Source organism: Oryctolagus cuniculus, chromosome 17 (genome assembly GCF_964237555.1).
Source record: "Oryctolagus cuniculus chromosome 17, mOryCun1.1, whole genome shotgun sequence".
In the NCBI taxonomy this organism is placed as follows: Eukaryota; Metazoa; Chordata; class Mammalia; order Lagomorpha; family Leporidae; genus Oryctolagus; species Oryctolagus cuniculus.
Genome location: NC_091448.1, coordinates 56,677,465 through 56,704,879, shown reverse-complemented (window position 1 = coordinate 56,704,879; position 27,415 = coordinate 56,677,465). Strand labels below are relative to the sequence as shown.

The following is a 27,415-nucleotide window of genomic DNA, read 5'->3' as shown; positions in this document are numbered from 1 at the left end:
CTCACCTCTCACTAGTCCTGGCCTGGAGTCCCAGCGGTTCTCTGGAGTTGGGATGATCCTTCAGATTTGTCCCGCAATGATCATAAGGACCGTGGACCTTTTTCTCCTCCATCCCCAGAACCCAGTCATGGGCTGCATACGCCCCTTAGAGAGAGGACGTAAACTTGGGCAAGTTCTCTTCGGCTGAGAGTGAATCCCTGAACAGAATTCAGGGGCAAGCCGCCACCCCCAACACTCCCATCAGCTCCAGGTGTCCTGCGTTCCTCACACCCCTCTCAACTCAGTAACCTCCAATACAGGGCTTTCTGCACTGTGCCCATCTTTGAACTGGAGGCAAAGTTTGTTGTTAGCCCAGAACTCCCATGGAAGGAGGTCTGTTGGGAGCATACTGTCTACAGAAAGATTGCCAACACCATATGGTTTTGTCAAGGAAGATGTCCAGGCTTGGAAATATTCCTGTGTTGATTCAAGAAGGCTTTGCATGCTGCTATTTCCATCCGCAAAGGTCACCACTATTAAGGCCAGAGTGCAAGTCCCAGAGAGATTCTCAGCTTGGCCAAAGCGTTTAGTTTTCAACTGCAGTGAGATCAGACGTATCTGAATCCATTCAGGATCAGCCTCCAACTCCACCACACCCATCCATGTTTGATAATGGACTTGACTTCACTCGATTCTCTCCATGTTCCCATGTAGGAGGTCTGTATCAAACCCCTGGGTGGTGAAATCAAATTCAGACACCTTCATTTTGCTGTATCCTGCTGGGAACTTCACAGCTGTGAGCAAAGTCAGAGGTGAATGGTTCGGAAATGAGCAAGGGCTGCTCTTGGCAGGTGGACTGAGCCAACGGGAGACTCCGATGTCTGACTTTCAGGTCTCATAGGTCAGGGGAAGTAGGCAGGGGTCATATCTAGGTGAGGTGGTGACTGGCTGAGCTGGGCATTAAGGACCCACAGGTAGAAAGTACAGGGGATCTGAGTTAGGAGCCCAGGCTGATTGAGATTCGCAATGGGGTTCTGTAGGCAGGACTTCCCAATCTGCTGGCCACACCTGCCCTCACTTTGCTATCAGGGCACTCAACTTTCTTTCCTTCTTTCCTCTGGTTTGCTTATGGACCCTCATGTTAGCATATATTTAAGTCATTATTTAAAATGCGATGTCCTTTGTGTTTGATCTAAAATCAGATACAGAAAGGGTCCCCTAGTATTCTCTTTCAATTGTTTCTTTTTGCCTCTCTGTGGTCCTCAAATGAGCTTTTCCCATGGCTGTGTAGCTCCAAATAGAAAACCTGTTTCCTTCCCGTGACCTCTGTCCACATTCTCTCATCATTAAGCCTCAATTAGCTGTCTCTAACCCCAGCATTACCTAGATCAGACTTCATGTGGCATGGCCAAGCCCACACGGAACCATTCGGGCCGTAATAAAACCTTCTCATTTCATGAGAATCCCAGCATTCATTCTGAGATGACTTCAGGAGGGTAGAGAGAGGTTCTTTTTTTAAAAAGTTATTTTTGCCTAGGAACACACCATTTCCACAAATAATGAGTCTCATCCAAAATGCTGCTCCGGGCGGGCAGACTCACAGCTTGCGAGACAGTAACTCTTTCCTCTCCCTGGCTTCCCTCTTTCACGGCATAGAAGAGAAGGTCCCTCAGCCCTGGGAGCCATCTTGGAGATAGGAGTTTAGAAGAAGCCAGTCAGCATAGCGTAGTTATAAATTAGTAACTGCTCCGTGACCAAGCTCTAGCCAGTGAGCTACACTGGAAGTGCAGTGGGGGATTCTGGGAAACCTCCTTGGAAGGGAAGATCTGGCCTTTTCTCTCCTCTTGTTCCCATGGCAGTGGGGCCTCTATTGATGGCATCCACATCAGGTAACTGGACCAACAATGGATAGAAAATACCCCGGAAAAAAAATGACACCTGTAATAAACATGTACAGACTTTATTTTTTAAAAGCTCAGCTACTGGCATTTAATTTTTGTCTATTTTTTTTTTAAAAGCAGAGGCACAGACAGACTGAGAGAGATCTTCAATCCACTGGTTCACTGCCCCCAAGTGCCTACAACAGCCAAAGCTAAACCAGGCTAAAGCTAGGAACCCAGAGCTCAATCCAGGTCTCCCACGTGGATGGCAGGGACCCAAGGACTGGGACCATCATCTTCTCTCTCCCAGGGTATGTATTTGTAGGAAGCTGGATCACAAGCTGGGGAGCCAGGACTCTAATATGGAGTGCAGGCATTGCAAGCAGCAACTTAACCTGGGTAGGGCATGCTGGCTCCTGTACTTTTTCTTGTCATTATTCCATACTGGTGATGGGGAACCTTTTTTTCTGCCACAGACTATTTGGATATTTATAGCATCATTCAAGGGTCATACAAAATTATCAGCTTAAAAATTAGCCTGCTGTAAATTTCTCGACTTCCGAGTCACGCTGCCTGCGGTTGCCTTGGCAGGGTTAGCATTTGCATTGTATTGGGAATTAGAAGTTATCCATAGACAATGTGCAGTACTCACAAAGATGTGTGTGGGTTATATGCAAATACAACTGCATTTTCCAGAAGGGACTAAGGCATCCTTGGATTCTGGTGTCTGCAGGGCATCTTGGGATGCTCCCCCTCCCCCTTTCAGGTACTGATGTCCTTAATGTATCTGGAATGCTGTCACCATAGACAGCTGAGATAGTAGCTCTCTAAGACCACGAGGTAACCTTGACAATGAAAGCCACATGCACAAGGTGGCATAGGAAAAGGTTCAGCACCTGCCTCCCTGATGACCCCAGCTCTATCACAGCTGCCCCTGGACTCTCTCCCTCTGGGCTCTTTTCATAGTCAGACCATGAAGACCAGGGTTTTCCAGTTTTGCAGCAAAACCTAATTCCAGCCATTATACTATTTATCTGGCCAGGGGCATCATGCCTGCGTTTTTATTCACATAATCATACATGGCTTATCTTCTAATGTGGCGGCTCTCCAAATACGGCAGGCATTCCGGGCAGGCTGCGGCGCTGGTAGACTGTGGGTCACCAGGCTGATGGGAGTGACAGCTGGCACAGCCCAGGAAGGGCTCAGATGCTTCTGCTGTACCATCAAAGAGGATCTCAGATCTCTGCCATTGAGCCACCAGTTGTCAGTCTCTGTCTCTACCTGGTCTAGTGGATCAGGGACACAGATACGCTGGTCTCCACTCTCTGCTGTTAATATTCTAGACAACAGAAGGATCACGTTCTATATTATTTCAATTAGTATCTAACTTGAATGGCTATTTAACTTTTCTGCAACACAAAACAAACAGAACTTTAGGACAAAGCCAGGTCTGCCAAAAATGCAAAAAAAAAAAAAAAAAAGAAACTTTTTTCCCCCCTCTTCTCCTGGATGTTTTTCTAGTGACTCCTTTTGGAATGTTATTTTGAACTCACAAAGGTTCTTTTAAAAAAAACTCTGTATATTTCTTTTAAGCATCCCTTGAGAAAGTCAGTTTTAAACTTAGCAAATGCATTGGCTTTTAAAAAGCACTTTCTTAAAATAGTGATGTAAATCTTGGTGGGAAATCTTTAAGGTGCCCCAATGGACAGAAATAGAAATGTTAATGGAAATGCCATTTGGGATGACACTGGTGACGGCTCCATTCAGATGGACCCAATCAGAAAAGACTGAGTTTTCGAAGTATTCCAGTGTGCGTCTGCAGTTAGAAGCCCCAGTGGGAGGGGGGTAACAGGAAGCCAGTACAAGAAAGTAAGAAGTCAGGCGATAGCAATGCATTGTTAGGACAGGAGAGACCCCGTGGGCATGTGTGTAAACATGCTACTAGAGTGACAGTAGTTTTTAAACTCTTTTCTGATACAACCTCATCTTTCAAAGATTACAAATGTTGTTAAACAAACCACCCTGGTAGGTATGATATCAGCTGTTTTTTTTTTTTTTTTTTTTTTTTTTTTTTTTTTTTTTTTTTTCCTAGATCTTTTCTTTGTGTGTTAAGGACTCCAAAGGCTGGATGAGGTCAGTGAGAACTACAGGAGGTAACTTTTACTCTAGGTCTACTCATCAAGTGTTAATTGCATATAAAAATACCTTCACCAGAAGCATCTAGAACAATGCACCAGCAATGTAGCATAGGCATATTGAGACATAGAAGTCAGCATCATAGTTTATGTCATTTAAAAATCAAATAATTCCCAACAGGACAGTCAAAGAAATAACAAAGACCAAAAAAATAAAGATGAAGGCAGAAGTTAGGAGATGGAGAAAAAATTTTAAATGTCTGATTAATACAAATAAATAAAAACAGATTTTTGAAGTAACATACCAGGTAAATGAAAGGTAATTATTTCAGAGGGTTGCACTATTAATAATTTTCAAAAAGTGAAAATAATGTATCCAATGATTACTTTAGTATTAACTAAAACCTTATTTCACACTAAAAATTATGGGATTCTGTGTGAGTCAGATTTCTATGACTATAGCAAAACACGTATGGCAGGATACTTTATAAAGAAGCTGGGGCTCACAGTTCAGGTCTAAACAGCTTGGGGCCTCCTCTAGGCTGTCCCACCCAAAGGCAGCAGCATGTGTGTCTCAACAGCAGCTGTTTTGTGGTGGTCTTGAGGTGACCGGGGCCACAGGAGGCCCAGGCTACCTGGAAACCCAATGGCCAAGGTCTCAGGGTGCTTAGCATTATAGATAAAGACTTAGACGCTCAGAGCTTCAGCAGGTGCAGAATCCTGTGGCTGGCCTGTCCTATATCCAAGTGTGGCTTGGTGACAGTGCTGTGGGAGATGCATAGCTGGGACATTTATCAGCCCCGATTCTATTTTAGACACCCCCAAAGCCACCCCAAATAGAACAAGTAATATACTTTTATATGGAAAGTTGTATTTGAAGGGATAAGTGATAGTGTCTACAGAAATGCAGTTTTGAAGCATATCTGCACTGCCCCCCCCCCCATGGCATCATCACAAAGTCACAGGTAGACAGTGGCCCAACCAGAGGACTAAGCACAAAGTCCTCTTTTCCTTAGCACTTCTCTATTCTTCACTTCCCTCCTACTGTAATTGTCCACAGGGTGCTGTGTTAGCACCAGAGTGCCCAGTGTTCAGGTCTTTGTGTGATAGCTGTGCTACTTGCTACACGACTCATTGAGGACCCACCCCCCTTCTTTAAGAATACCCAGCAGGTTTCTAGAACATTCATAAATATTGGGATTTAAAATTCTAAATCCCACCATAAAGTCAGCCATCTTTGTTGAGCACACACTCTAGTTATGGCTGCTGTCTTAATCCATTTTTTCTTGTTATAATATCAGAGACTGGGTAGCTCGTCAAGAATAGAGATTTATTTCACTCAGGATTCTGGAAGTCCAGCTCATGGTGCTGGCATCTGGTGAGAGCTTCCCTTAGCTGCATCGCAACATGGCAGAGGGCATCACGTGGTGAGATAGAGCAGGTGTGCTGGCTTGGGTCTCCTGCTGCTCTTATAAAGCCACTAATGTCATCACAGGAGGTCCACCTTCATGACCTCCTCTAGTCCTAATTACCTCCCAAACATCCCACCCCCAAATTGTTACTAATAGGTGAGCTTCTGTGTCCAACGTAGGAGCTTCTAGAAGACACACTGAAACCATAGCAGTGATTATTCCTCCTGATCTGCTCTGTTGTGCCACAGTAATGATTTTGTTGTCCTCTTTCACATAGCAAACGTGTCTCAGTTTGCATGATAAATGATGTGTTCACCCTACATCAAAGGAACTAGGGGCCACCTGGCTTTGTGGTTCAGAGGTGGGAGTGGGGCATGGGTGTGACCAGGGCCATCAGTGGAGGAGTGCCTGTCATAGAGCGTGATGTTGTTAGAAAGGTGGATTCTTGGTCCAAGCTTCCTGCACACAGAGATTTTTCCCACAGATGTGGTCCTTGAAGCTGGGACAAAGGCCTGACTTCATGGGGTGGCCCCATTCCATGTGCAGCCCTTCCATCCTGGGAGACCTTCATCAGACCGGGCTGAAGTCTTCCTCTTGGAGGGGAAGGATCTGCTCTGATTTCTACCTGACCACACTGTGTGGATTACTATTGGGGTTCAGAGGATAGAAAAATGCCATGAGGCTACTTCAAGAAGTTCATGAAGAATGGCTTGAAAAGTTGATTGTGGTACAGCAGATGAAGCTGCCACCTGCAAGACCAGCATTCAACATAGACACTGGTTTGAGTCCCAGCTGTTCTGCTTCCAATTCAACTCCCTGCTAATGGCCTGAGAAAGCAGTGGAAGATAGCCCAAGTGCTTGGGTCCCTGTATCCATGTGAGAGACCCAGGTGAAACTCCTGGCTCCTGGCTTTGGCCAGGCCCAGTCACAGCTGTTGTGGCCATTTAGGGATTGAGCCAGCAGGTCTTGCTGTCTCAGTACCTCTACCTTTCAAATAAATAAATAAGTAACTATTTTTTAGAAAGTTGATGTAGCATAGCAGGTTAAGCTGCCATCTGCAACATCAACATCCTATATTGCAGTGCTGATTCCAGTCCCAGCTTCTCTGCTTCTGATCCAGTTTCCTGCGATGCATCCTGGGAAGAGCAGACAATGGCTCAAGTACTTGGGCCCCTACCATCCATGTAGGAGACCCAGATGGAGTTCCAGGCTCCTGGCCTCTACCTGGCACAGCCCCAGCTGTTACTGCCATTTGGGGAGTGAACTAGCAGATGGAAGATCTCTCTTGCTCTTTCTTTCTCTGTCACTGTTTCAAATGGATAAAATACATTTTTTTTTCAAAGTTGTTTTTGGTGCAAAAAATGTCTAGAGAGATGCATACATGTGAGAGGTCTTCAGAAAATTCATGGAAAATGCAAATTTTGAAAGAAACTGTGAACGGATTTCCAAAATTTTTTGACCAAAACACACTTTTCATTCCATTTCCCTTGCACTTACTGAAGTGCCCTGGTATTTGGTCAGGAATCCTTGGCTTCCCACCTCTCTCCCAGCTCAGGTCTCCTTCAAGGGCAGAGTGGCGGCCAGGCTGTGTTCTCCCCCGTGACTACCAGCTGCCTTCCTGGGAGTACCAGACTCTCACACCATGAGCATTAAATGGTCACTGAGAGCCTGGGCTGAGCCCAGTGCTTGCTGTCGTAGCTGCCAAGGCTCAGCGCAGACACACCTGTTAGTTAAGAACATTCTGAACCTCTGAGGGCAGTGGTTTTGCACCCCCAGTCCTTTGTGTCCTTGGACTTGATAGCCAGAGCCAATGGCTGAGCCTCCAAGCTGGCTTCCTGCACTGCCTCTACTCACCCCAGAAGTGCCTTCAAGGCCTCTCCCCAGCATATACAAGTCTCTTTCTCTGCAATTGTTCCCCCGTTCTGTGGTTTGGGCTGTGACTGACTTCATGACCTCGGCCCTTTGTTCAATAAATGATATCTGAGTGTCCCTTCTCAGCGAGGGTCTGGGGTTACCTGGAGAGCCAGGTAGACACAATTCTCTTCGTCATTAGTGCTCTTCTAAAAGTTGATAGTACAAGTTTTATGTATCTGGGGTGTACATGTGATGAAATATGGGTGCCTTGTGGCATGGCTAAATCGAGCTGCTTAACATATGCCTCACTTTACGTACGTTTTCTTGTGGTGAGAACATCGAAAATCTACTCTCTTATGGATTTTCAAGTATTCAGTATATTGTTGTCTAGAGTCACAATGCTGTATAATAGATCCTTTGAAATTATTCTCTCTGATTTACTGAAGCTTTGTACCCTTTTGACTTATACCTCCCAAATGCCCTACCCGCCAAACCCCGGGAACCTTCATTTTCCCCTTTGGTTCTTTGAGTTTGACTTAAATTTTTTTTTGTACCAAGATAAGTTATCTTTTTTAATTTAACTTTTATGTGAAAGGTATAGCATCAGATAAGGAAGAGAGAGAGAGAGAGAGAGAGAGAGAGAGATGATTTCCATCCACTGGTTCACTCTCCAAATGGCTGCAACAACCAGTGCTGAGCCAGGCTGAAGCCAGGAGTCAGGAACTCCACCCAGGCCTCCCATATGGGTGGCAAGGGCCCAAGCACTTGGGCCATCTTCTACTGCTAGCCCAGGCACATTAGCTGAAGGCTGGATTAGAAGGGGAGTTGGATTAGAACTGGTGCTCTGGGCCGGCGCCGCGGCTCACTAGGCTAATCCTCCGCCTAGCGGCGCCGGCACACCAGGTTCTAGTCCCGGTCGGGGCGCCGGATTCTGTCCCGGTTGCCCCTCTTCCAGGCCAGCTCTCTGCTGTGGCCAGGGAGTGCAGTGGAGGATGGCCCAGGTGCTTGGGCCCTGCACCCCATGGGAGACCAGGAAAAGCACCTGGCTCCTGGCTCCTGCCATCAGATCAGCGCGGTGCGCCGGCCGCAGCGCGCCGGCCGCGGCGGCCATTGGAGGGTGAACCAACGGCAAAGGAAGACCTTTCTCTCTGTCTCTCTCTCTCACTGTCCACTCTGCCTGTCAAAAAAAAAAAAAAAAAAAAAAAAACAACAACAAAAAACTGGTGCTCTGACATGGGATGCCGGCATTGCAAACATCAGCTTAAACCACCGTACTACAACACTGGCCCTGGGTTTGATTTTTTTTGGATTCAACATATAAGTGAGATCACATGGTATACAAATGTTTCTGTTCCTGGCTTATTTCATATAGCGTGGTGTCCTCCAGGTACACCCATGTTGGCACAAACAACAGGTTCTTCTTTTTCAAGGCCGTAGTAGCCTCATGGTGCTTTCATTCAGGGACTTGTTGGGGTCAGACCTGGGCATTCATCCCAGGCAAAGCCCACCAGGGAGGCCTGGTGGGAATCAGAGAAGCTGCAAGACTGAACTGAACTAACCTTGCATTTAAAAGTATAATCTTTTCTGTTTGACAACTTCTAATGAATGTAAATTATCCAAGAGAATTCTGAAAAAAGAAAATCCAAATACTCATCCAATCACCCTAACAAATCATTTTGTTGTCTCAAACCCTCACTCTTTCATATTCATTTCAGCATCAGGGAGCCTCCACTTGGGCATTTTGCTTCATGTACACAAGGGTGGGTATAGAAAAGCCTTCTGTTTGCACGGAGTTGGGAGAAGTTTCCTGACGGTCCCCCACCCCCCTACACGCTGCGTCTTTGCTGCTGCCGGGAGCAGGGGTCCCACGGGAGACGCCTGTCTGCTCTTGGCAGTTTGTCTCCTCCAGACTTTCTGTCCCTGGCTGAGATTACTCAGCAGTTTACACACCTCTGTCTAAGCTGCCTAGGAGAAAAGCAGAGATAAGGCGGGCTTCCGTCCATTTGGTGCGATTCTCGCAGCAGACTCGGTTCAGTGCTGTTTGGGAACCCACTTCTGCTATCACTGTCAAGGTGTCAGCTGTCCAGAAAGCTCCCGAGAGAAAATAACACTGAGATTAGCTGCTCGCAGTCAGTGCTGGTGAACCGAGAGCAAGCAACGCTGTGCTGCGGCTGGGTTTATCCACAAACTGCGATCTTCTCCTTTCTCTTGAGTGTTGCGGGTCTCAGCGCCACCGGGACAGGGATGCAGAGCCTGGAGTTCCTTTTCTATTTCCCACAGCAGAGAGGAACCCCATGTTTTGCTCTAATGCAATCGGGGAAGGGAAACAATACACATTTTCAGGAAGTTCATGTCCCAGATACCAAAGAGATATCGTATGTAGATGACATCCTGGATCCCCCATTACATCCCACTCCCGCCTCCAAGGTCAGGGCTTTGAAGGTTACTTGTGTATTTGGCTGCTTGCCATCCCATTTCTAGGACCTGTGTGTTTTATTTTTCTTTCTCTGCACCGTGGTAGGCTCCATGCATTCTCTGTTCCCGTGTCCTCTTCACACAAGAAGATCTCCCTGCATCCTAGAGAATCTAGCCATGTGGCAGTGTGGGAAAGGCAGGAAAAAGATAGGTGCTTGCCAGGAGTTTGAGAGGTGAGAGGGATGTGTAGGTGGAACAGAGAGGATTTTGAGAGCAGTGAAACTACTCTGCATGATGCTATAATGCTGGAGGTGTGTCTACATTTGTCCAAACCCATGCATGACACCAAGAGTGAGTCGTAAGGTAAAACGAGGACTCTGGGTGACGAAGGTATGTCAATATAGGTTCATTGATGGTCACAATGGGCTGTGGTGGTGGGGGAGTTGATCTCAGGGGAGGCTGTGCATTTGCAAGAGGGAAGGCACGTCTCCATTCCTTCTGCTCAATTTTGCTGCAAATATAACATTTCTCTTAAAGAAAAATCTTCAGAAGGAAAACAGTCTCTGCTTTCATGGGAAGCAAGTAAAGGGAAGTCAGAGTGAAGATGTCAGGAGGAGAGATGTTGGGGGCCTGGGGTTTGTTCCTTCCAGGGCCAGACTCCACCTGCTGCTTCCTGCACTTGACTTTGTGAGCTTCTGTGGTCCATGCTAATGAGATCTGGGTGTCTGCCACTTGCCTGCAGGAGAATGCTGATCCATAGGGATGCTCCCACCTAGTCTGCAAGTTTAGGAAGAGCCTTGCATAGAAGAAGCACAAAGTACCTACCACAATGGCCAGCATACAAGAGACTCTAGAGAAAGGGGGATGACAATGGTGATTTCAGAGTTTCTCAGAGTTCTCTATTCTTTCCTTAAACTAAAGACTCCAAAGCAATGCATAGCACTGTACAAAAGACTGCACCATGACTAAGCATTTCAGAGGCACCTACCTTGATGTGGGCTGAAAAATAGTCTATTTTTTTTTTTTTAAGAAAACAGAATGAGTGGGCTGGCATTGTGGCACAGTGGGTTAAGCAGCTGCCTGTGATACTGGCATGCCATGTGAGCACTGGGTTCGAGTCCCAGCTGCTCCACTTTGATCCAGTTCCCTGCTAATGAACTTAGGAAAGCAGTGAAGGATGGCACAGGTACTTAGGCTCCTACCACCCACGTGGGAGACCAGGATGGAGTTCCTGGCTCCTGGCTTCAGCCTGGCCCAGCCCCAACCATTGTGTCCATCTGGGGAGTGAACCAACCAGCAGATGGCAGATCACTTTCTCTTTCTGTCTCTCCCTCTTTCTCTGTCAATGTGCTTTTCAAGTAAATAAATCTCTTTTTAATATATTTTTATTTATTTGAAAGGCAGAGTTACAGAGAGGCAGAGGCAAAGGCAGAGAGAAAGAGAGAGAGGTCTTTCATCTGCTGGGTTATTCCCCAAATAGCCAGCTGGGCTGATCCAAAGCCACGAGCCAGGAGTCTCCTCCATGTCTCCTACGCAGGTGCAGGGGCCCAAGGACTTGGGCCATCTTCTACTGCTTTCCCAGGCCACAGCAGAGAGCTGGGTCGGAAGTGGAGCAGCTGGGACTCAAACTGGCGCCCATATGGGATGCTGGCATTGCAGGCAGTGGCTTTACCTGCTACCCCACAGTGCTGGCCCTTGAAATAAATCTTTTTTTTTTTTTTTTTTTTTTTTTTTTTAAAGAGAACAGAGTGAAAGATAGCAAGCAAACTTGAGTCACTGACCTAGAATAAGCCAGGACTCATGGGAGAACTCTGGGATACATACATGTGCTGGGTCCCCCATCATAAAAGGTGTCTCATAAACTTGGCCTATTCAGCGCTTTCCCTAAGCAACAGAACGTTTTCTCCTCCTTGCAAAAGCCATAATCTGAAAGAGTTAAAAATGGAGGCACTCCCCGGTGCAGCGATAGCCTTCGGCCCTCGAGCTAACCCTGCCCTTTATGCTCCTGGGATTCTTAACCTCTGGAACCTCTCAGACTGTATTGAGATGGGGGGTGGATAGAAGGATCTAGAAGGGCTAGCTTGCCACAATTCACTACGGATTAGTGTCAGTGATCTTGAGAGCAAGCTGGGGCATTGTGGTGGCAGCAGGTGGGCATTAGTCCTTGAACTTGACCTTTTGTGAGCTCTTGCAGAGGGCTTGGGGCAGGGCCAGGCAGAGCTGTTCCAGTGGCCTGAAGCAGGTTTATTAATGGATAAACAAGCATGAAAGTTAGAAATGGAACTTTATAGCAGTTAAAGAGCAGAGCATACTCTTTTATTTAGATGTCTCCGCCTTTCTTTTGATTTTCTAAAAACACCATGTACATTTCTATATTACCTTACAATTTATAAGGCCCACACTCCTTCACCGCGGTTTGCCTGTGTGGGTTTGTATATACTGGCGTTACGTGGCACTGGATCATTTACACTTCACATGAAACTCAATTCATTCTACTTCTAAATAATTATAGTTCTCTCTAGACTGCAATGAATGATTTTTTTTTTAATGTCTGAAGAAAATCCAGACTTCGTGGTTCTGCTCTGCTACTTTCTCTCTTTAGAAAATAAAAACTTCTGGTATGGGAACTTTCAAATATACACAAATGTTGAGAGAACAGTATAATGAATGGCCAAGGCCTCATCATACAGCTTCAACAATTTACGTGTGGCCAATCTCTTTCATTTAGATCCCCGCTTTTAGTACTGCAGATTATTTTGAAGATTTCAGACACATATTTCACCCGTGATTACGGCTGATTCTTGGTACTCACGGTGTTTATGTTCTTTGAAGTTGCTATGAACACTGTATTCACGAATGAATAGTGAATCATTGCTCCTGGGGCAAATACAATGTTAGGCTGTTGCGAGCCTCTGGTAGGAAACTTTCTGTCAATTGATCAATACATAGCCTTGTTTTATGTGTGCTTCTGTTTAAAGACCCTTGGTTAATTTATAGTATTGGGGCCAGCATTGTGGCACAGTGGGTTAAGCTGCCACCTGCAAGGCAAGCATCCTAAATGGGCACTGGTTCGAGTTTCGGATGCTCCAGTTCTCCTGCTAATGGCCTTAGGAAAGCGGTGGAGGACGGCCCAAGTGTTTAATTGCCTGCATCCCATGTGGGAGACCCAGATGGAGTTCCAGGCTCCTGGCTTCCACTTGGCTTAGCTCTGGTTGTTGCAGTCATTTAGGGGAGTGAACCAGCAGTTGAAAGATCTCTCTCTCTCTAACTCTGCCTTTCAGATAAGCAAATGCATCCCAAAAAAAGAATTTGTATTGTTGATTCATTAACATTGAATTTATGGCCCAACAATACTATGTCCCAAGGCTGAATGAAGCTCATTTAACACAGTATCTCTGTTAGGCATGTTAGAATTTTCTCGTACTTGGGAACACTAGACAGGACTTCTGTGTTATGCTTGGGGACCATTTCAAAGAGCAAATTCAGCACCAAAAAAGCCAAAAGCATGGCATTCTACCAGTTTACAGCCTGAAAGCCACACCAGGCAGAGCACTGCCGTCTTCAGCCTCAGCTGGGAGTGCGTGTATTGTGCCCTCACATTTTCTGCACTGTATGAGTGTCCATTAACAACCAGGAAGGCATTGGGAGGGTTGAGTAAATGTAGCACATAGGCACATTCAGAAATACAGAATCTGTGAAAAAGGGGGATTGACCCTATTTCAGAACATGCCTCCAAAGAAAAGAACTCTCTAAAGAGCGTAATTAAAGCCCTATGTCTCATTACTGCACGTTCAGAATTTACCAGTAATTGCTTAAAATCATGACATAGCCAAGCTGCGCTCAAATTTCCCTGATTGTCTCATATATTTTTTCATGCACACTTTTTAAATTTAAGTTGCTTTTTTAAAAGGTTTGCCAACTACCCCCAATGTTCTCATTTATGATGGCAATATTTTAGCACCCTTTATAGGTTGGCCCACAGAGATCTTGACTCTGGGAGCTTCAAGGGAGTTCATCTCAGGGGAGACTTTTCCATTTACTGCTCAGGTGGGGGCTGCTTTGCAAGTCTTATACCAAGGGTGGACGCCATCCAACTTCTTGCATCTGCACACCAGTACTTAGCAAAATTCTTCCAAGTTCTTCATGCAGATAATGCCCTTCCCTATGCTGCAAAGCTAAAACAGATTTTTTTTTTTTTGCTACTTTCTCTGTGTGGAGGAATGAATGGTATAGTTATATGGATATTTGGAAGGGGAGGAGAATCTTTAAAGATGTACTTAGATAGCTATCCTAAACTGCAAAGATTGAGTCTTTAAAGATTTATGGCACCTTCATTTTGCAATCGGCTAAACAAGCTTATGAATCTAAAACAGACCACAGAAGCATCTACCATTTAGAAGATTACTGAGCCCTCTAAATTTCTAGATACAATGGAAAATTAATTTAAAACAATTTTTTATTGAGTATCAGGTATGTGCCAGGCTCTATGTTAAATGCCAGAGGCACAAAAAGAAATAGGCAAAGCCCACATCCTCATGCTTCTCACAGCCTATGTAGCAAGAGGGTCATACTCATGCACATAGCTTAGCGAGCAGTGGGATCCACGGTGGGAGAAAGGTATTCTGGGAGCAAGTGCGTATGGGAGCAGAAGGTGGTGGTTCATTTTGCCTTGGAGTCCCTTGTTTTAAAAGCTTCATGGAGATGGAGACGGCACAGGCAGGAGATGAGTGGACAACAGGAAGAAAGTACGTGCTTGGGCACTAGTGGGTAATCTGACGCTGCTGGACCATAAAGACCTAAGACTGAAAAGAAAGCTGGGGCGAGATTATGAAAGTCTTTTATGTGAGGACTTGGAGCTTTATCTCCTGAGCAGTAGAAATCCAGGGATATTCTATAAAATCGTGTTGTAGAATGATTAGAAGTTCAATGGAGTAAGAAAACAGTAACAAAATGAATCATTTCTTAAGGATCAAGAAATGACCATAAAACAGAATAGATTCAAACTAACTCCAAATCTAATAAAAATCTAAAGGTATTCTCAGGTATGAGAATAACAGTGTCTAAAATGCAATGGAATTGCCTTTTTAATTATTAAGAAAGAAAGAGCACCCAGAATTTTCCCTGAAGTTTAATCTTAAACCCTAACTTCTTATCTGGTGCCTCCCAAGTTCATGTTTTGCTTATCAAGAGTTCGCCTGACTATCCAAGGAGCCAGGACAGAGACTGTCTGCCGTTTACCTTCTGACTCAGGATCTGAATTTTCCTCCAGGTCACTGAAAGTAAGCACTTTTAGCCTACACTTATCAGTATCTGTTTTCTCCCTTGATACCTGAGATGTGGAAGGAAGAGCTTGGTTTCCTGACCTACCCTGGTCCTCCACAAGATGTCTTGTCTGAAGGTATAGAATTTTATTTTTAATTCCAGAAGAAACAGTATTTATCTCTAACTTTCTTCATGCTACTCCAAGCCCCAAAGTGCTGCAGCACCCTGAACTTTATTATTATCATTGTCAAGAGTTTCAGACATAATGGCGATACTTTTCATACCCCAGGCCTTCTGCCAAAAATCTAGAATAATTCTTGGACTCATTTAGAGTCTCTGGGTCTTTATGAGTGATGGAAAGCATATTTGGAACACTTTTAGATGCCTAGAATGTTCCTTTCCAGCTGAGACCCCTCACAGTCACACCTCAGTGAGTCTGTCCATGCTTTGCTCAGACAGACCTGGGTGTCCATCTGCCTCCTTGGTGAACAAGTACACATGCCCTAAAGCTCACTGGGCCTGCACGTGGTTGCAAATTACTGTATGGCGTGAGCAGAATCTTTTGTACACCTGCATGTGTAGGTTATCCAACTGCTGTCATTTATCTAAAATCATGTATGAGTTGGGAGGGAGTGTAGAAATTAACCTGAACGTGCTCACGCTTTATTTTAGCTTCAGAATCTTTTGTGCTCAAACAAATCAAACTCTTGAACTGAAACCTTAAAAACCTTACCAGGAAACTCATGGCTTGATATAAAACAGATCAAAGTGGAATTCCCAAGAGTCCACAAGCCATTTCTGCTAAAATGCCTGGGCTCTGCAGAGCATAGATGAAAGCCAATGTTAACTGCACTTTCTCCTTTCACAAGTGATGGAACTAAAGTTCAGACTTACTAAGTCATTGGCTGAAGGTGACACCAGTAGAAGAGAAGACAACATCCTAACTCCAGTCTGATTTATCCCAAAGCCCAGATTCTTCCATGGGGCCAGGTGTGCATCTCACTTCTCCCCTAGGCTTTTCTTCATAAAGATCTTTTCTTCATAAAGATCCGTTTGCAGGATGAAAGTCCTCTTTCTATTTTTTTTTTTTTTGGACAGGCAGAGTGGACAGTGAGAGAGAGAGACACAGAGAGAAAGGTCTTCCTTTGCCGTTGGTTCACCCTCCAATGGCCGCCGCAGCCGGCGCACCGCGCCTATCCAAAGGCAGGAGCCAGGTACTTATCCTGGTCTCCCATGGGGTGCAGGGCCCAAGGACTTGGGCCATCCTCCACTGCACTCCCTGGCCACAGCAAAGAGTTGGCCTGGAAGAGGGGCAACCGGGACAGAATCCAGCGCCCCGACCGGAACTAGAACCCGGTGTGCCGGTGCTGCAAGGTGGAGGATTAGCCTAGTGAGCCGCGGCGCCGGCTAAGTCTGTGTTTTAGGGGCTTTGTGCTTAAACCAATGGAGTCTGCTCCCAAAACATTTATTCCTCATTATATATAAGAATTCTACTTGTAATAGTTTTGGTTAACCCATAACTAGCAATCTTTTTAAAGATTTATTTATTTTATTTGAAAAGTAGAGTTACAGAGGTAGAGAGGTAGAGAGGTAGAGAGATAGAGACAGAGAGAGAGAGAATGTCTTCCATACTCTGGCTCACTCTCCAAATGACTGCAACAGCCAGAGATGCACCGATCTGAACCCAGGAACCAAAGCTTCTTCTGGGTCTGCCACGTGGGTGCAGGGGCCTAAGGACTTGGGCCATCTTCCACTGCTTTCCAAGGCCATAGTAGAGAGCTAGATTGGAAGTGGAGCAGCTGGGACTAAAACAATGCCCATATGGGATCCCAGCATTGCAGGCAGTGGCTTTACCCACTATGCCACAGCGCTGGCCTGTAGAGTTCATTATTTTTATGAAGGTTTCAACCTCTTTGACAAGATGGACTATTCAGAGGTTGGCTCTGGATAGTGTGATTAAATAGGTTATCTTCCAAGTTGGGATTTTTTTTTTTTTTTTGTCTGAAATGGTTGTTTTAATTCTTTTTTTTTTGTTTTGTTTTTTTTTTAACTTTTATTTAATGAATATACGTTTCCAAAGTACGAATAATGGATTACTATGGCTTCCCCCCCATACCGTCCCTCCCACCCACAACCCTCCCCTTTCCCACTCCCTCTCCCCTTCCATTCACATCAAGATTCATTTTCGATTATCTTAATATACAGAAGATCAGCTTAGTATACATTAAGTAAGGATTTCAACAGTTTGCTCCCACACAGAAACATAAAGTGAAAAATAATAGATGATTTTTTTTAATGATGATGAAATCAGATCAGACCTATTGTCATGTTTAATCCCAGTGAGAGTCAAGTTGGGAGTTGATAGTTTCTTTTCTTTTTTTTTTTTTTTTTTTTTACAGAGGATCAGTTTAGTATGCATTAAGTAAAGATTTCAACAGTTTGCACCCCCATAGAAACACAAAGTGAAATATATTATTTGAGTACTCGTTATAGCATTAAATCTCAATGCACAGCACATTAAGGACAGAGATCCTACATGAGGAGTAAGTGCACAGTGACTCCTGTTGTTGACTTTACCAATTGACTTTTTTTTTTTTTAGAGTAAAAGGGGATTCAATTAGGTATTAATCTGAGACAACATGTGCAAGTCACAGAAGTTCTAGACAAACCAGCATGGAGAGGCGACCCTCAATCTGGCAGAAAGCTGAAGAAATTCCATTTGATAGAACAATGCGCTCTAACATGGAAACCAAGGGGCGGTAGAAACATGGAGTAATTAAAAACAGAAGTATGAGAAACTGGTGTGGCTGGTGGATTTGCAAGCAGAATAATGAGCACTGTGACTCGTTGCTTTGAATCTAGAGCACAAAGTAGTGGGTAGCCTGGGGGTGGGAAGAGAGTAGAAAGAAAGTGAAGAGGAGGAAAACTCCCATTGTAAAGTTGGTCAGAGGCTAGAAAGGGCTATAGGAAGGGAATTTGGTTCTGAGTTGTCTTTAGCTGTCTGTGTAAAATAGTGTACATGAGACATTCTAGTGAGGTAATTTCATAATTCTTGGGACAATGGAGAGAGACAAGCCTTAGGCTAATCCCAAGAGATGCATGTCTACACTGCATAACAAGCATAAGCCCTGTGATGTTTTGATGGAAGGGAAGGAAGTTGGCATAGCCTCAGCATTTGACCCTGGGATTAGAAAGGACAGCTGTTCACATTCCTAGCTGGAGCCACATCCAATGGTAGTATTGAGCTCAGCCTTTGTCTGCCTGCTGCCCCATCAAGTGTCCCCAAACCAAACTTATGAGGGTCTCGTCATTGAGTGGCTATGTTGTCCTTGGATTCATTCAAAACTTTATTTTGCAGATAGGTAGCCATTTGGTATTGCTTGATACATCAGAGTTACATAGTCCTTTCTCTTTCACAGGGAAGAAAACCGTGTCACCTGGACAAACTCAACATCCAGAATCCAAAAGGCCATATTTAGTCTTTCTCTCACTGAATATAAATCCACTCTGAAGTCTCTATATTCATATATTTATATGCTATTAAGCTATTAACAACAATGGATAATGTCCCTTGAATCTTTGTGAATTTAGGGTGGCCAACCATCCCAGTTTTCCTGTGTTTAGCATTGGAAGTCCCACCTCCTGGAAAACCTCTCAGTCCAGAAAAACCTTGGTCACACTACCAGAATGTTCCAATGGAGCTGGCATGCTTCCTTATCCATTTTACAGAGCAGATGCTACAGAGGATCTCACTGAAACTCAGACACACTAAATCATTTTGTAATACCATGTATCTCCTATAGCATGCAAAGGCCTCTCTCTGACTTCAAAGCTACCGACCCTCATCTACTACATACTCATCTCTCCGTTCTCAATGACGTGAAACCACAGATATAACTACCATGATTTCCTCTGCCCCACTAATGAGATACCTTCCTAATCATTGGTGAGAGCTTGAGTTAAGTTTCCCTATGTTGGGTAGCACAGGCGATGTTGGCTGAAAGGGTTTCTAGAAGACATCAAGTCAGCCCTCCTCATTCCACGTCTGAGCCTTAGCGGGGTGGAGGGCGTTACTCAGATTCACACAGCAAGGAAATGCCAGAGCTGAAGCTTTAGCTCAGATCTCCCAAATCCCAGTGTGGTGCTCCCTTTTCCATAAAGTGATGTCATGCCATTTCCAAGCTTTTCAACAAAGCATATATGAAATTAGAAGCTTAGCAGGGACAATTTTCCAGTAATTGTGGACTTCTGAGTGAATTCAGTATTTCACAACATGGTGTCTTATAACTGAGAAATATATCAGGGATTATAACAGTATACCCTGGTCTTTCTTTACTTTAAATTGGTGATTATCTATAAAGCCCATCTACCAAGAGCAGGGAGGATAGAATTAAACCCATATCCAAGGAAAACCATTGCTTTTACAACTCATAGATTTCTCCTGCGGTTCCAGGTGAGAAAGGGAAGGAGATTTTGCTTCATCTATGGGCTGCTGCAGGAATAATTAACTTGCTAAATAAACAGAATGCCTTGGACTGACAGCATCAGTTGAGTCTCAGATCCCACCTCTGACCCTCTCAAGAATCTTCATTTTCTCAACAGCCCTGGGAGATCCCTACACACATTGCATTTGAGAAACACTGCTTGAAGGGCAGCAGAAAATTCTATCTCCTTTAGTGGATCTTTGACAGTTAGCATTGTCCTCCCACATCTGATTGGTGTGAACTGGACACAGAATCTCAATAAAGTCACCAGATATTTCTGGGCATCTTATCTATGTGAAACCAGGATGAGAAACAGAGGAGGTGAGCACTGAGCGTTGGTGACCTATCCAACTTTATACAGAGTCTGTTTCCTAGAATTTCAACTCATGGATTTTTCTTCTTCCATATAAACTGAATAGGTTTTCATTTCAATTTTTACCTCTCTGTAACTAAACACTTTCTAGCTGCTTTCTCATTTAGGGTGAAATTGTCTTGACCAAGGATATAACAATAAAAAGACTTGAACTAGCTCCTTGGAATGCTTGAGAATCAAATTTGACCTAGAGTTGGGAGAAATCTCTTTGAACCTTTTCTCCCATTTGGGCCCAGTTTCTCCTTTGGTGTCACAAGGAGAGGGTTGGATGACTAGTTATAGATTTCCCCAGTGCTTTCAGAACTGAATTTTACAACTCTCTTAAGAATTATTGACTCCTTGATCGTGGCTGGCCATATCCCTCTCTTTCTGCCAAGAAACTGAAGCTTCCTGCTTTCCTATAATCTCCTACATATGAATTTTGTGCTCTTGATGGAGTTGCTAAGCTGAACAAACTGCCATCTAAAGTCAAATATCAACATAAATGGTTATTTCATGTTACAAGTATTCTGTTTTTTTTTTAAAAGCAAGACAATCTTATCCCAGGTTCCCAGGAGGATCTGAGTATATATTAACTTATCTTGTGTTACCCAAATGTCTGCAGACCTCATTAGCCTGTGGTTCGTAATGGGGTTACATCCACATCTATGCCCAAATTATAATACTTGGAGCTCAAGCAAGAATAAACCCTTTTTTCCTATTACTCATTAGTTACTTTTAGGTGGTCCCAAAGAGATTACTCGCAGGTACACTGAAGCCAGGTACTTAGCTGTGGTTCCATGCAACCTCTTCTGTCCCAGCTTGTCCTACTGAAAAACACAATTCCTAAATCTATTGCTATGATTTGGATATTAGTTTGAGTGTCCTCCATAGACCCATGTGTTAAAGGTTTGGTCCCCTAACTCTCTTGTTAATGATATGGAAGGCTCTTGTGAATGATAAAGAAGGCTTTAACTTGGTCCAGTTATGATGTTTAGAGGTGGGACTTTTGGAAAGTGACTAGGTTAAATCAGGTTGCTACATTGAGGCGAGACAGACAGGTGTGTGTTCCCTTTTGCCATGTGATGCCCTACACCACATCAAGTCTCTGTCAGTGAGATCACTACCACCAGATACCAAACCACTGGGGCTGCCTGAACTTGGATTGTGAGCCTCCAAACCCATGAGCCAACATAAAACCCCCTGCTCTTCATTTTTACAGTAACGAAAGATGACGAAGGCTGTCGCTCCCCCTCTTCGTGGAGGAACGACACAGGACCCTGCGCTGTTCTTTCGTCTGCTCGGCCCTCCCCGGGTTTGCTGCTGGTTCTTCCCGGGTTGGCTACCGACCCTTCCACCTCCGTGGAAGGGCAGTTCCCCCTGCCACATTCCCCACTTCCGCGGGGGAGCGGCACACCGCCGGCCGGCTCTCTCGGGGGCTGCACAGGTGTTCCCCTTAGATGTTCCTCCTTTATAGTCCTCTTCTGCCAATCCCAACTCGGCTGCCCACACGCCGAGTATGCTGCTCTCCTCCAATCAGGAGCAGGTCCTGCTGTTTATTGGTTGAACTGGAGGCAGCTGTGTAGAAGCTGTTTTCTCCTCTCCCAGCGCCATATTGTGGGAGAGCAGATGCATAGAATAAGTCTTAATTCCAGTAACTTAGTCTAGTCCGAGTTGCTCCCAGTTGCTCCCCACAGAAGGCAACCATCTTTTCCACTATCTAGACAAAAGCTCTCACAATAATGAATAAAAATAAAATATTGGAGAGTGGGTGACAACTAGCATACTCTAAATGTCAGCTCAAATAATGACAGTCTCTTACTAATTTGAGTTGCAAAGTACCACCTTCAGCTACCTTTTGGTCAACCTGTGAGTCCTTGAGTCCATGTGGGAGGAGGGGCAGGGGTTTTGTCTTTAATTTATCCAAATCTGCATGCTTGCTTGTTTGTTTGTTTGTTTATGACAGAGAGAGAGACAGAGACAGAGAAAGAGATTCCACCTGCTGATTCACTCCACAAATGACTGCAATTCCAAGCCAGGAGCTGGGAATTCAACCTGCATCTCGGTTGTGGAAGTACTTGAGCTATCACCTACTGCCTCCCAGGATGTGCAGTAGTAGGAAGCTGGAATCTGAAGCAGAGCCAGGATTCAAACTCAGAAATTCTCATATAAGGGTTTCCCAAAGCAGTGTCTTCACTGCTTCAACAAATGCTCACCCCTACATACATATTTGCTTTTCAAGATTTATTTATTTATTTGAAAAGTAGAGTTATATAGAGAGAAAGTGAGAGATGGAGACAGCAATTTTCCATCTGCTGGTTCAATCCCCAAATGTCTGCAACAGCCAGGATTGGGACAAGCCAAAGCCATGAGCAAGAAACTCCATCTAGGTCTCCCATGTGGGTGGCAGAGGTACAAGTACTTGTGCCATCTTCCACTGCTTTTTCGAATACACTTCTCTGTCTCCTTAATTAATTAGGATGTAATGAGCAAAATCCACCTATCATTTGCTTCATGAGTTAGGTCACCATTATAAATATCCAGTACTGGATTATATCACATGCTGATGCCTCATTGCCCATGTTCTCAATGGCTATACGTTGATATGTTCTTGGTTTGTATTTTGTCTTTCTCTTTTCCAACACCAAGTGCTCTAAAAATTATCACTAATCTGCAGGATAGAAAACAAAATTTACAGGCTTAGGGGACTTGGAGTATTTTCTTTAGTATGTGCAAAATAGGAGAAAATGGACACGCAATAAGAATCTTTGCATGACGTTTGGGGCAAGGCTTGTGAAATACCTATTGAGTGCTTTAACTTATTTATTTATTTTTCATTTTTCTGAATACATACTGAAATTGCTTCAAAATGTATTTATAGGGGCTGGCACTGTGGTGCAACAGGTTAAGTCACTGCCTGGGATGCTGGCATCCCATATGAGCACCTGTTGGAGATTGGCTGCTCCATTTATGATCCAGCTTCCTGATAATGCACCTGGGAAAGTAAAAGAAGGTAGCCCAAGTATTTGGTCCCCTGTCACCCATGTGGGAGACCCACATGGAGTTCCAGACTGCTGGCTTTGGTCTTACACAGGCCCAGCTGTTGCAGCAATCTGGGGAGTGAACCAGCAGGTAGAAGATTTTTCTCTCTGTGTCTCTTCTTTGTAACTCTGCCAAGTTAAAAACAAATTAAATTTTAAAAGCAGATAGTCTGGAAGTGTTGGATCAGGAAATTCACAAACTGAACTTTGTAGAGTTTCTCCGCTTCTCCATCCCTGAAAGGATTAAACCCTTTTCCTGAGACAGGCAGGTGAATCTATGTGAAGAGGTCATCTAATTACCTGTGATACATTAGCGAAGACCTGGTCTTGCTCCTCCGTGTTGCTGCCAGAATTGTAATTCTAGGGGCCTTACAACAGTTCAAGCAGCTGCATTGTCCCGAGAATGGACAGCAACATGGCTGCGTTTGTTGGTCTGCAGAAGCTTGGCACAGTGAGGAGCTCACTCTGCACTTTCAGGTTTGGACCATAATCTCAAAGAGCGCAACCGTAAATGCCATACTTTCGAGTGTTGAAACCTGAAGCTTCCTAAAGCCTAAAATCCCTATATTCTCTCTTTTTTTTTTTTTTTTGACAGGCAGAGTGGACAGTGAGAGAGAGAGACAGAGAGAAAGGTCTTCCTTTGCCATTGGTTCACACTCCAATGGCAGCCACGGCCGGCACGCTGCGGCCAGCGCACCGCGCTGATCGGATGGCAGGAGCCAGGTGCTTCTCCTGGTCACCCATGAGGTGCAGGGCCCAAGCACTTGGGCCATCCTCCACTGCACTCCCGGGCCACAGCAGAGAGCTGGCCTGGAAGAGGGGCAACCAGGACAGAATCCGACGTCCCGACCGGGACTAGAACCCGGTGTGCCGGCGCCACAAGGTGGAGGATTAGCCCAGTGAGCTGCGGCACCGGCCAATCCCTATATTCTAAAATCTCCAGAGACAAAACTCTCAAAAAAAAAAAAAAAAAAACCAAAAACATAATTTTGGAAAAATTCTTTAAAAAACTATTTGAAAGATATCTATTTACATTTTTAAAACAGGCTTTATTTGAGAAACATAAAGTTGCATGAGTATAATAGTGATAAGTGGAAGAATTGTATTCATAAAGAAAAAAATAAGAAATTCAGCCGGCGCCGTGGCTCAATAGGCTAATCCTCCACCTTGCGGCGCCGGCACACCGGGTTCTAGTCCCGGTTGGGGCGCCGGATTCTGTCCCGGTTGCCCCTCTTCCAGGCCAGCTCTCTGCTGTGGCCAGGGAGTGCAGTGGAGGATGGCCCAGGTGCTTGGGCCCTGCACCCCATGGGAGACCAGGAAAAGCACCTGGATCCTGGCTCCTGCCATCGGATCAGCGCGGTGCGCCGGCTGCAGCGGCGGCCATTGGAGGGTGAACCAACGGCAAAGGAAGACCTTTCTCTCTCTGTCTCTCTCTCTCACTGTCCACTCTGCCTGTCAAAAAAAAAAAAAAAAAAAAAAAAAAAGAAATTCAATGTATAAATGTTTGCCTCTGAGGTTGATAATTGTGTGCACTCAGCTTTATAGCTCTGGTTGTCTGAAATAAGAGTCCTGTGTCAAGAAAACTGTCTTTTGACAAGATTGATCAAAGTGCAGTGGGTCCACTACATATGCAATTGCCCAGAGTTGAGATCTCAAGACATTTCATCTGGGTCCAGAGTTGTGGTATAGAAGGTTAAGCCTCTGTCTATGACACCAGCATCCTCTATGGGTGCTGGTTCAAGTCCTGGCAGCTCTACTTCCAATCCAACTCCCTGGTAATGCACCTGAGAAACCAGAGGATGGTGGCTCAAGTGCTTGAGCCCTTGTACCCATGTACGACACCCAGAAGAACCTTCTGGCTCCTGGCTTCAGCCTGGTCAGCCCCAGCAGTAGTGGTCACTTAGGGGAGTGAACCAGCAGAGGGAAGACCTCTCTGTCTCTCCTCTCCCTCTCTCTCTGTAACTCTGCCTTTCAAAAAAATAAACGAATCTTCAGAAAAAGAAGAAATTTAATCTTTCACAAACACAAATGTGCAAAACATGCATCTCTCCACTGAGAAAGTTTCAACAATTTCACGTTTGTGCAAAGTCAATGCTTTGATTATGCACTGTCATGGAGTCAAATGTGCAAAAATATGTATGAAACAAATTAGAACAAGGTCTTTATATCATTTATATCTCAACTATTAGGGATGATTTGAAGATGAAATATATACTTGTAGCATAGCAAATAATTTATATCTCCATTATTAGGATTGATGTCAAGATGAAATATCTAGCACAGTGAAAAAATGCACATGCTTTGAAATAGCAGAGGAAAAACTAAAGAAGAAGAACAGGGGGAGGAGAAGGAAAAGGAAGAGGAGGAGGAGGAGGAAGAGGTAGTGGAAAAAAGGAGGAGGAGGGTTAGGAAGAGGAGGAGAGGAAGAGGAAGAAGAGGAAGAGAGATAAAGTAAAATCAAGAAAAATTCTCTTCAAGAAACTAAAGAGGAAATGCGGTATATGAAAGAGTGCATTACAGGGTTAGACTGTGAACACTTACACAGTGATAGGGCATGAGAACTGGCCTGATGCTCTTGGCCGTGACTAGATGTTCAAGTGTTGCATTGTGACAAGTGGTTGCTTTTTCCTTTTTAGCCCTCCTTGGAGAAGACACATTCAGATCTACTTTCTCCGTGGTGGAGCTTCCCCACATTGTCCACTCAGACTCTTTTTTTTTTTTTTTTTTTTTTTTTTTTTTGACAGGCAGAGTAGACAGTGAGAAAGAGAGACAGAGAGAAAGGTCTTCCTTTGCCGTTGGTTCACCCTCCAATGGCCGCCACAGCCGGCGCACCACGCTGATCTGAAGCCAGGAGCCAGGTACTTATCCTGGTCTCCCATGGGGTGCAGGATAAGCACTTGGGCCATCCTCCACTGCACTCCCTGGCCACAGCAGAGAGCTGGCCTGGAAGAGGGGCAACTGCGACAGAATCCGGCGCCCCAACTGGGACTAGAACCCGGTGTGCTGGCGCCGCAAGGCGGAGGATTAGCCTAGTGAGCCACGGTGCCGGCCCCACTCGGACTCTTACACTAACCTCCTCTGGAAACGCCTTCCCAGACACACCTACTGCCATACCGGGTTTCTAGGACATACATAACTGAAATTGCTATGATGCAACTATTCTGGGTGCAGCCCAAACCAGCACCAATCTGTTTTAATGAACTAACTCTCTGCTCCTCTTAGATAGCCTTTTTCCCCAGTGGGAACTGTCGTTTTCAAGATTCCAACACTTTCCCATTTTAATCTTTGACAATGAGGATTTTTAGATTTTTCAGGAATTTGGATCTATGGGGATCATGGTGTTAAAGATTGTGTCTTTGGGGATTATCCCTGGCAATGCACACACAAACTCCCTGTACATGCAGGGCACTCCACATCTCAAGGGGCTGCAAAGCAGGAGCTGACTAAACCCTGAGCCAGTGGGTGGATAGAAGAGTGGAACAAAAATGGTGACACCCTTTTTTCTTATTTTTGCCTGTTGCATCCCAGGAATGTATCTCTGATTGAAGAGTATAGATGCCAGCAGGGTTTGTTTCTGTTATGCTGTTTTCTTATTTTACACGTTTTTCCTTCTGTTCTCATAAAATCTAAAGGTTTCCAATAGCACAGCCTTTAACTGGTGATGCACATACAAGTCCATGCCTTCGTCAGTCCCATGGGAACATCTCCACTAGGACAGCCCCGTTGGTTCCTCAGACTCAAAGCCAGAACAGACTCAACCATCCTCTCCAATGCACATCTTCCTTCTTGGTTTCTCATGTCTTTGGCAGGTGCCCCTGTCCATCCAGGTACCCAGGACTGAAAACAGCCCCATCCTTTATTCTTTCCTCTCCATCACTAGCTCCTTCCAACCAATCTTCTCACATATTGGATCTACTTCCTAAATCTCTCAGCACTGTTCACCGACTCTGGCACTTTTCCATTGTCATTGGTGCTGTCTTATAGGTTTGTAGTTGCAAAGTGTGCGTGGTGCAATCTGTGGACAGGTGATTTACATTACCATCTATTTAGCAGACACCACTCACCCCCGACAGTTGTGTTGAACATAGCCTGTGCAGATCGCCAAAGCACGGCAACCACCATCTATCTTTAATGTCCTGCAGTGACTTTTGAACCCCCTGCCCTCAGTCTACACCCCTCTCTCCATTCTGTCCACCTGCTAGAGTGAGTGTTGAAAAGAAGTCTTAGAACACTTCATTTGTACAAGTGTGCCACGGCTATTACAAGAAAGGACCACAAGAAAAGGACTACAAGAAAGGACCCAAGAGAAGAACTAACTACAAGAAAGGCTGAGTGGCTTACATAACAGACATTAATTTTGCCACAGTTCTGGAGGCTGGACATGTGAGATCAACACCTTGGTTTCTTCGGCGGCCTCTCTCCTTGGACTGCATAGAGGGCCGTCTTCCCCCTTTGTCTTCATGTGGTCTTCCCTGTGTGTCTCTGAGTCCCAATCTTCTTTTCTGATAAAGACCCCAGTCCCATTGGATTAGGGCCCACCCTCATGACCTCATTTTAACTTAATCATCTCTTTAAGGACCCTCACTCTAAATCCGAGTAGA

At 44.8% G+C, this 27,415-nt stretch overlaps 1 long non-coding RNA gene across 2 annotated transcripts in view; it reads right to left on the bottom strand.

Annotated features, from left to right (window-relative positions):
• LOC127484430 (uncharacterized) overlaps positions 1 to 27,415 on the bottom strand; it is a 107,522-nt gene that overhangs the window by 23,455 nt on the left and 56,652 nt on the right. The window contains exon 1 of one of the 2 annotated variants that reach the window (XR_011383290.1): positions 6 to 2,651. The exons of the other annotated variant lie outside the window; for it this stretch is intronic. This is a non-coding gene — a long non-coding RNA (uncharacterized lncRNA). Of the gene's footprint in view, positions 1 to 5; positions 2,652 to 27,415 lie in introns of those variants that run through there. 2 annotated transcript variants of the gene reach the window in all.